The sequence below is a fragment of the Oryx dammah genome, unplaced genomic scaffold (genome assembly GCF_014754425.2).
Source record: "Oryx dammah isolate SB20612 unplaced genomic scaffold, SCBI_Odam_1.1 HiC_scaffold_27, whole genome shotgun sequence".
Taxonomy (NCBI): Eukaryota; Metazoa; Chordata; class Mammalia; order Artiodactyla; family Bovidae; genus Oryx; species Oryx dammah.
In genome coordinates, this window is record NW_024070211.1 from 9,419,283 (window position 1) to 9,426,219 (window position 6,937).

Genomic DNA, 6,937 nt, shown 5'->3' on the forward strand with positions numbered 1-6,937 from the left:
TACTGTGTGAACTCTTGCCCTCTGGGGCTTGGATTCTTCCATTTGTGAAATGGCTACATTAGGGATCCAAATCCAAGCCCCCAGGAGCAGTCAGGTAGCAAGTGAATGAAATGGACGAGGCATTGGGACAATAGGGTGTGGTGGAGGCTGTGGTAATCTGATGAGCTTGTTTTATCTAAGAGGGGCTGCCTGCTGATGGTCACAAAACTGGACTGGAGCCCAGGTGGCCTGACTTTTAAAGAGGCAGGAAAGTTCTATTTTAAAATGTCTTCTTCCTGTTTTATATATATATATATACATTTTCTTTTTACAAACCCTTCTCTCTGACTTTCAATAGATCCCAGCAAGGGAGCTGCTGTGTTACGTAGGAAACTCCGACCCAGAAGCAGGTCATCTATGAATGGTTTAACCCCAGGTTCCCCACCAATGTGCACTGTGTGACAGGTGAGGGGGTGGCTGCCTTTCCGGCTGTGCCTCATGTCCCAAGGGTTTTCCCTGACCAGAGGGGCAGCAGAATGTGCCTCCCTGTATTTTTCATTTTAAATTCAAAATTTAAATTCCAAGTTATTTGAGGTATTTAGCAACCCGTATGGACTACACAAAATGTACATACAAACAAAATGTAAAATAGGGTTAAGAGCATGAACTCTAAGAAAACTTCATGCACCGGCTTTACCACTTAACTGTATGACTTTGAGCAAATCATTTAGCTTCTCTGTGGCTCACTTTTCTTATCTGTAAAACGGAGGTAATTATTGCACCTACTTCACATGATTGTTGAAAGGGTCGCGTGAACAAGGACAGGACTAGGCTGACGTTACTAGAATGCAGTTAATGAGGAACCCTCATGGATGCAGAATTTAAGGGGAGCACCACCAAAAGAACTCAGCGGTGCGTGGGCTTCTCACTGTGGTAGCTTCTCTTGTTGCAGAGCACAGGCTCTAGAGCCTTTGGGCTTCAGCATTTGTCTGAGCCTTCTGGGCCTTAGTGTGCAGGCTCAGGAGTTGTGGCTCACAGGCTTAGTTGTCCCACACTGTGTGGGATCTTCCTGGACCAGGGATTAAACCCATGTCTCCCGCTCTGCATTGGAGGCGGATTCTTTACCACTAAGCCACCAGGGAAGCCCCACACATGTCTTTTTGAATTGTGATTTCCTTGGGGTATATGGCCAGTAATGGGATTGCTGGGTCTTATGGTAGTTTTTTCCCTAGTTTTTTTAAAGAATTTCCATACTGTTCTCCAAGGCTATATCAGTTTATATTCCCATCATGGCTTTATTCTTAAAACATGATGGTACACATAGAGAATACCCATTCCACCTCCAGGTCCAGTGGTTCAAGGGCAAGAGAGAGAAAGCATTCGACTTTGTTCACTGTCATATCTCCAGCGCCTACCATGTTGCCTCATACATGGGTTAGTGTTAGTTGCTCAGTCGTGCCCAACTCTTTGCGACCCCATGGACTGCAGCCCACCAGGCTCCTCTGTCCATGAGATTTTCCAGGCAAGGATACTGGAGTGGGTTGCCATTTCCTTCTCCAGGGGGTCTTCCCAACCCAGGGATCGAACCCAGGTCTCCTGCACTACATGCAGATTCTTTACCGACTGAGCTACAAGGGAAGCCCCTCATACATGGGTAGGATCTTAATAAATATTTGCTGAGTGGGGGAAATAATGGGATGACACATGTCAATAAAATAATAATGGTGATTATGTTTGAGAAGATAACAATGTCATTGTCTGTGGGTCCTATTCTGTCTTCAAACCAATGGTGAACTTGGTATGTTTGACACCCAGAGTGTATCTTTTTTCCTCCCAAGTTATCAGATCTTATTTTTCATTAACTTCTTTAACTTATATTTTCTGGTAATTTTTCAAAAAATATTTTAATTTTTATTGCAATATAGTTGATTTACAATGTTGTGTTAGTTTCAGGTGTACCACAAAGTGATTCAGTTATACGTATATTTATTCTTTTTTAGATTCTTTTCTCATATAGGTTATCACAGAATATTGAGTAGAGTTCCCTGTGCTATACAGTAGGTCCTTGTTGGTTATCCATCTTGTATACAGTAGTGTGAGTAGAATAGATCCTTTTTTTAAGGCCAACATGACAAGATTATCTTCAATAATAATCATGAAATAAAACAAATAATAATAATGGCAGAAAAGCAACAAAAATAGTAAAAACTTGCTTCTATTGAACCTCATATATACACTCAGACCAATAAAATTTTTAATAAATTAAAATAAAAGCTCTAGTACAAAGGGGAACAAAGTAATGGACTACTAATTTTTGGTTACATTATTTTTTTAACAAAAAGGGACATACACACACACGACCAAATGCCTCTAAAAGAGGCAACCCGTGAAGTTCAGAGAATGGTTTGCGCAGAGGGTGACAGAACTGCAGTAACAACTTCCTGTTTTACCGTCACTGTGCTGTCACTGTTGATTTCAAATCTGCTGTTTATGTGCAGGGACATGGGAACTTCCCTGGGCATCCAGTGGTTGGGACTTTGCTTTCCAATGCAGAGGGTGCAAGTGTGATCCCTGGTCGGGGAGCTAAGTTCCCACATGCCTCACAGGCAAAAACCCAAACCATAAAACAGAAATACTGAAATTCAATAAAGACTTAAAAAATGTAGATAAATGGAGGGACACGGAACATGAACACTCCCGATGTGAGCTCCAGTGATGTTGACCTGCTATGAACTCTCACCTGAAGGTGTATGTTGGGGCCAGTTGTGTAACTGGGAATTCTCCACATTAGCTTCCACGTGGAATGCATTATTTATGAAAGGTTAGGTGATCAAATGTACTAATTTGAAGCCTATATATATATATATATATATATATATATATATATACACACACGCTGCTGCTGCTAGGTCGCTTCAGTCATGTCCGACCCTGTGCGACCCCATAGATGGCAGCCCACCAGGCTCCTCCGCCCCTGGGATTCTCCAGGCAAGAACACTGGAGTGGGTTGCCATTTCCTTCTCCAATGCATGAAAGTGAAAAGTGAAAGTGAAGTCACTCAGTCGTGTCTGACCCTCAGTGACCCCATGGACTGCAGCCCACCAGGCTCCTCCGTCCATGGGATTTTCCAGGCAAGAGTACTGGAGTGGGGTGCCATTGCCTTCTCCGATATATATATATATATGTATGTATGTATATAAGTTAGACCAATAAAGATCTCTTCAGGAGGGAGGGTTTTTATCACCAAGGACATTGTTTAGAATTGCCAGGGCATGGTGATAATAAAAGCTGACACGCCTAGTTTCACTAATGTTTTAAACCTCTGCACAGACAATGCATGCCTCTGTTTTGCACATGGAGGACTGGCCACCACCCTTACCTGGTTCACCTCTTGCCTCAGGCCATCAGTTTCCTATCTCTGGCTGAGACAGTCTCAAGGCCCTTCCAAAGCTGACGTTGCACTACTTTTAATTCTGGCTCTGCAAGCTATTTCAAGCTATGTGACCCTGGGTAAGTCAGGTCCTCCCTCCAAGTCTCAGTTTCCTCATCTGTAGGGGAACAGTAACCCAAAGCCATGTCTTATCCCATAAGAGCTCAAGGAGATAGTGTGAGAGAAGACTCTGTAAAGAAGGAGACACTGCACACAGGTGGCAGGCACCCAGGTGGCAGGCCTTGATGACAAAGGTGACAATGTTCCTCCAAAGTCATAAAGGAATTGTTCCTACATCGAGAATCTGAGACAGGGGAAGGGGATCTAGTGGGTGCTGGACTTCACGAATCACTGACAGTGACTTTCTCCTTCTAGGAAAAGGCTTGATCCTCTTGGCCCAGAAGCAAGGGGCTGATCACAATGACCCCAGTTCCTCTCTTGCTGTATTACATCCCAGCTGGAGGGAACAACTTCCCTTCCAGGGGAAGGTGGCCGAGGCAGAAGCAGGGTGTGAGGAAATGCTGATGCTGTCTGGCTCTGAAATTAGCTTACCTGCTTGTTTAACCATTTCTCCAAAGAGAATGCAAGTTCCTAGAGTAGGGGTTGACAAAAAAAAATTTTTTTCCTGAAGAGCCAGCTAGTAAACATTTTAGGCTTTCTTGGCCATATGGTCTCTGTTGCGACTGCTCGACGCTGCTGTTGTAGTGTGGGAGCAGCCCTAGACCGTACGTAAACGGAGCGTGGCTGTGCTCCAATAAAACTTTATTTATGGATCCTGGAATCTGAATTTCACATAATTTTCACACATTATAAAATATCCTTTTGATTTTTTTTTTCAGTCTTTTAAAGATGTAAAAACCATTCTTAGCTCATAGGCACATAAAAGAGGCCAGGTTTGGTCCGTAGGCCATTCATAGTTTACCCACCCCTACTGGGCAGAGACCCTCTCTGTGTTTTCCTTCACGGTGTCCTCAGTGCCCAGAACAGTGCCTGGCATATAGCTGCCCATTAGTATCTGTTGATGACCCCCTGCTTACTCTTTGCCTGTTGTCTCCAATTCCATCCTCATCTCTTGCTACTACTGTATCTCCCTCTCCTGCCAGCTCCCATCCTCTGTAACCAGCAGCGAGAAGCTTCTACGTCTCTCTGCCCTCCCACCCCTGGCCCCATCTCCAGGTCAGTGGAGGACCCCACTAGCTAATTCTCCAGTAGCCCTGGGACTGTCTCATCTGGATGCTCCCATGTCTCTTCTTCTTCTCTGACTGCCCTTGGCCTCATATTTATTTCTCCAGCATCCAAAATCTTTTTTACTAACAAGGCAGGATCTGGGGCTAGTTTTTGTAGCAGCAGCTGGCCCACTGGTTTCCGGCGCACTTAAACTTCTAGCCCTGGGAATGCAGGATTTGCCTGTACACCTCTCAGTCTTCACCAGGACCAGAGAGCAGGCCAGCACCACAGCCCTTGGGAGAGTCCAGGGCCAGGTGGTTGAAGGTTGAGGATCTTCCTCCAGGCCTTGGAGATGATGCCCTGGATGTGGCTGCTCCTGGGGCAGCCTACACACCCTCAGTTTGGTACCTCCTGGGCAGGCACAGCATCAATTAGAGTCCCTACAACCACAGCTGTTTTGCCTTCCTGGCCAGGAAATTCCATCTTCTAGATCATCCGGGAAAGGGCCAGAGGTGGCTGATTGGTGTAACTTATGAACAAGCTCTTTAGCACAACTTGATCAAAGGGATGGGTTCATTTGGCCAGAAACCTGTACAGCTTGACCAACAGCCTTAGTCCTGGCTTTTAGCCTCATTCTTTACCAGCATCTTGATCACAGTCATGGGAATTCCTTCAAGCTGAAGCCTCTTCTTACATCTTCATCTCTCACCAATGGAGAACTCACCCAGTGAGCCCCCCAAGCCCCAGTCTACTGCCCTCTTCCTACTTTTCAGGGGCAAGAATTTGGAGAGAAAGGAGAGAGTCTAGGATTCTTACATACCCTTTCCAGTGAGCACCAATCGTGCGCCAGACACCGCACAGGTATTTTGTTCTCTGACTTCACCTAATAACTCATAACCACTCCTATTTTACAGATGTGGAAACAAACTCAGATATGTTAACTGAAATTCTCAGTCAGGCAACTAGGAAGCGGGCAAGCAGGTGTTAGAGTCCAGGTTGGTGTGGCTCTATTCACAAGCCTGTTTTGAGGGCTTGCCGTGACTGTTTAGTATCAGTAAACAAAACAGACAAGTCCTACCTCATGGAGCTTTTTTCCTAGTGGGAGAAACAAACAATAAACCGGTAAATATACAATATGATTGCTGGTAGACAGGCATGCCATGAAAGAAAGTTGAGATAATACCATTGGGACTTCTCTGGTGGTCCAGTGGTTAAGAATCCACCTGCCAATGCAGGGGACAGGGGTGCGATCCCTGGTCAGGGAACTGGATGCCACATGCCACGATGAAGACTGAAAACCCCATGTGCCACAGCCAAATAAATAAATAAAATATTTTTAAACATTTAATTATCCAGATTGAAAAAATAAGCTGTCATATCTGCTGCTGATGAGTATTTAAATGCTGAGCCAAGTTCTGGTTAAAGGTAACTACCATTATGACCGTTCCCCGCATGCTGTTCCACCTGCTACTGGGAGACACATGTGCCAAGACCTTCCTCTACTGACAGGCCAAGAAAAAAGTAGTGACAGACTCCCTTCCTGGGGCAGGGAGCATCCAGAACCTGCACTCTTGAACATTATAGCAAGCTCATGGCCAGGCTACAGGAGAAGGACCTAAAACCAGGTACTCAGCCCCTATCAGCTCAGACCGCTGCTCCAGGCCAGAATAACCTCTTCCACAGGGGACAGACTAAGAACCTCACCTGTGTCCAGCACACACTTATGAGTCATTCATTTAACAAACACCTCAAGTGACTGCCCAGAACAGCCTGTTTTCATCCTATTATGAATAATAATCATAGCCAGCTTTTATCCATGCCTCAGAGTGTAGCATTTCAGAGCCTGAGATAGATTGGCTGCCTGGATCCGAGTCCCAGATGTACTGTGTTGCAGCCAGATGATGTGGCACATATCATTTAGCCTCGCTGAGCATCTCCTATGTGCCAGGCAGAGTGTCAGGTGCCAGGAAAACAAGAAAGAGCCAAGAAGAGCTGATTGCCGCCCTCTCACAGCTTACTGTCTAATTGGAGAGCCAGATGTTAATCAAGCAATCACAAAAACAAAAGCAAAAGTATGCCTTGAGGTGTACTTCCCTGGTGGCTCCGACAGTAGAGAATCTGCTTGCAATGCCGGAGACCCGGGTTCGATCCCTGGGTCAGGAAGATTCCCTGGAGAAGGAAATGGCAAACCACTCCAGTATTCTGTCCTGGAGAACGTCACGGACAGTGGAGCCTGGTAGGCTACAGTTCATGGGGTCTCAGAGAGCTGGATACAACTGAGTGACTAACCCTTTCACTTTCACACCTTGAGGAGCACTCAGGAGCAGTGTCCATTGTCCATAACAGAGAGGTAAAGAAAGA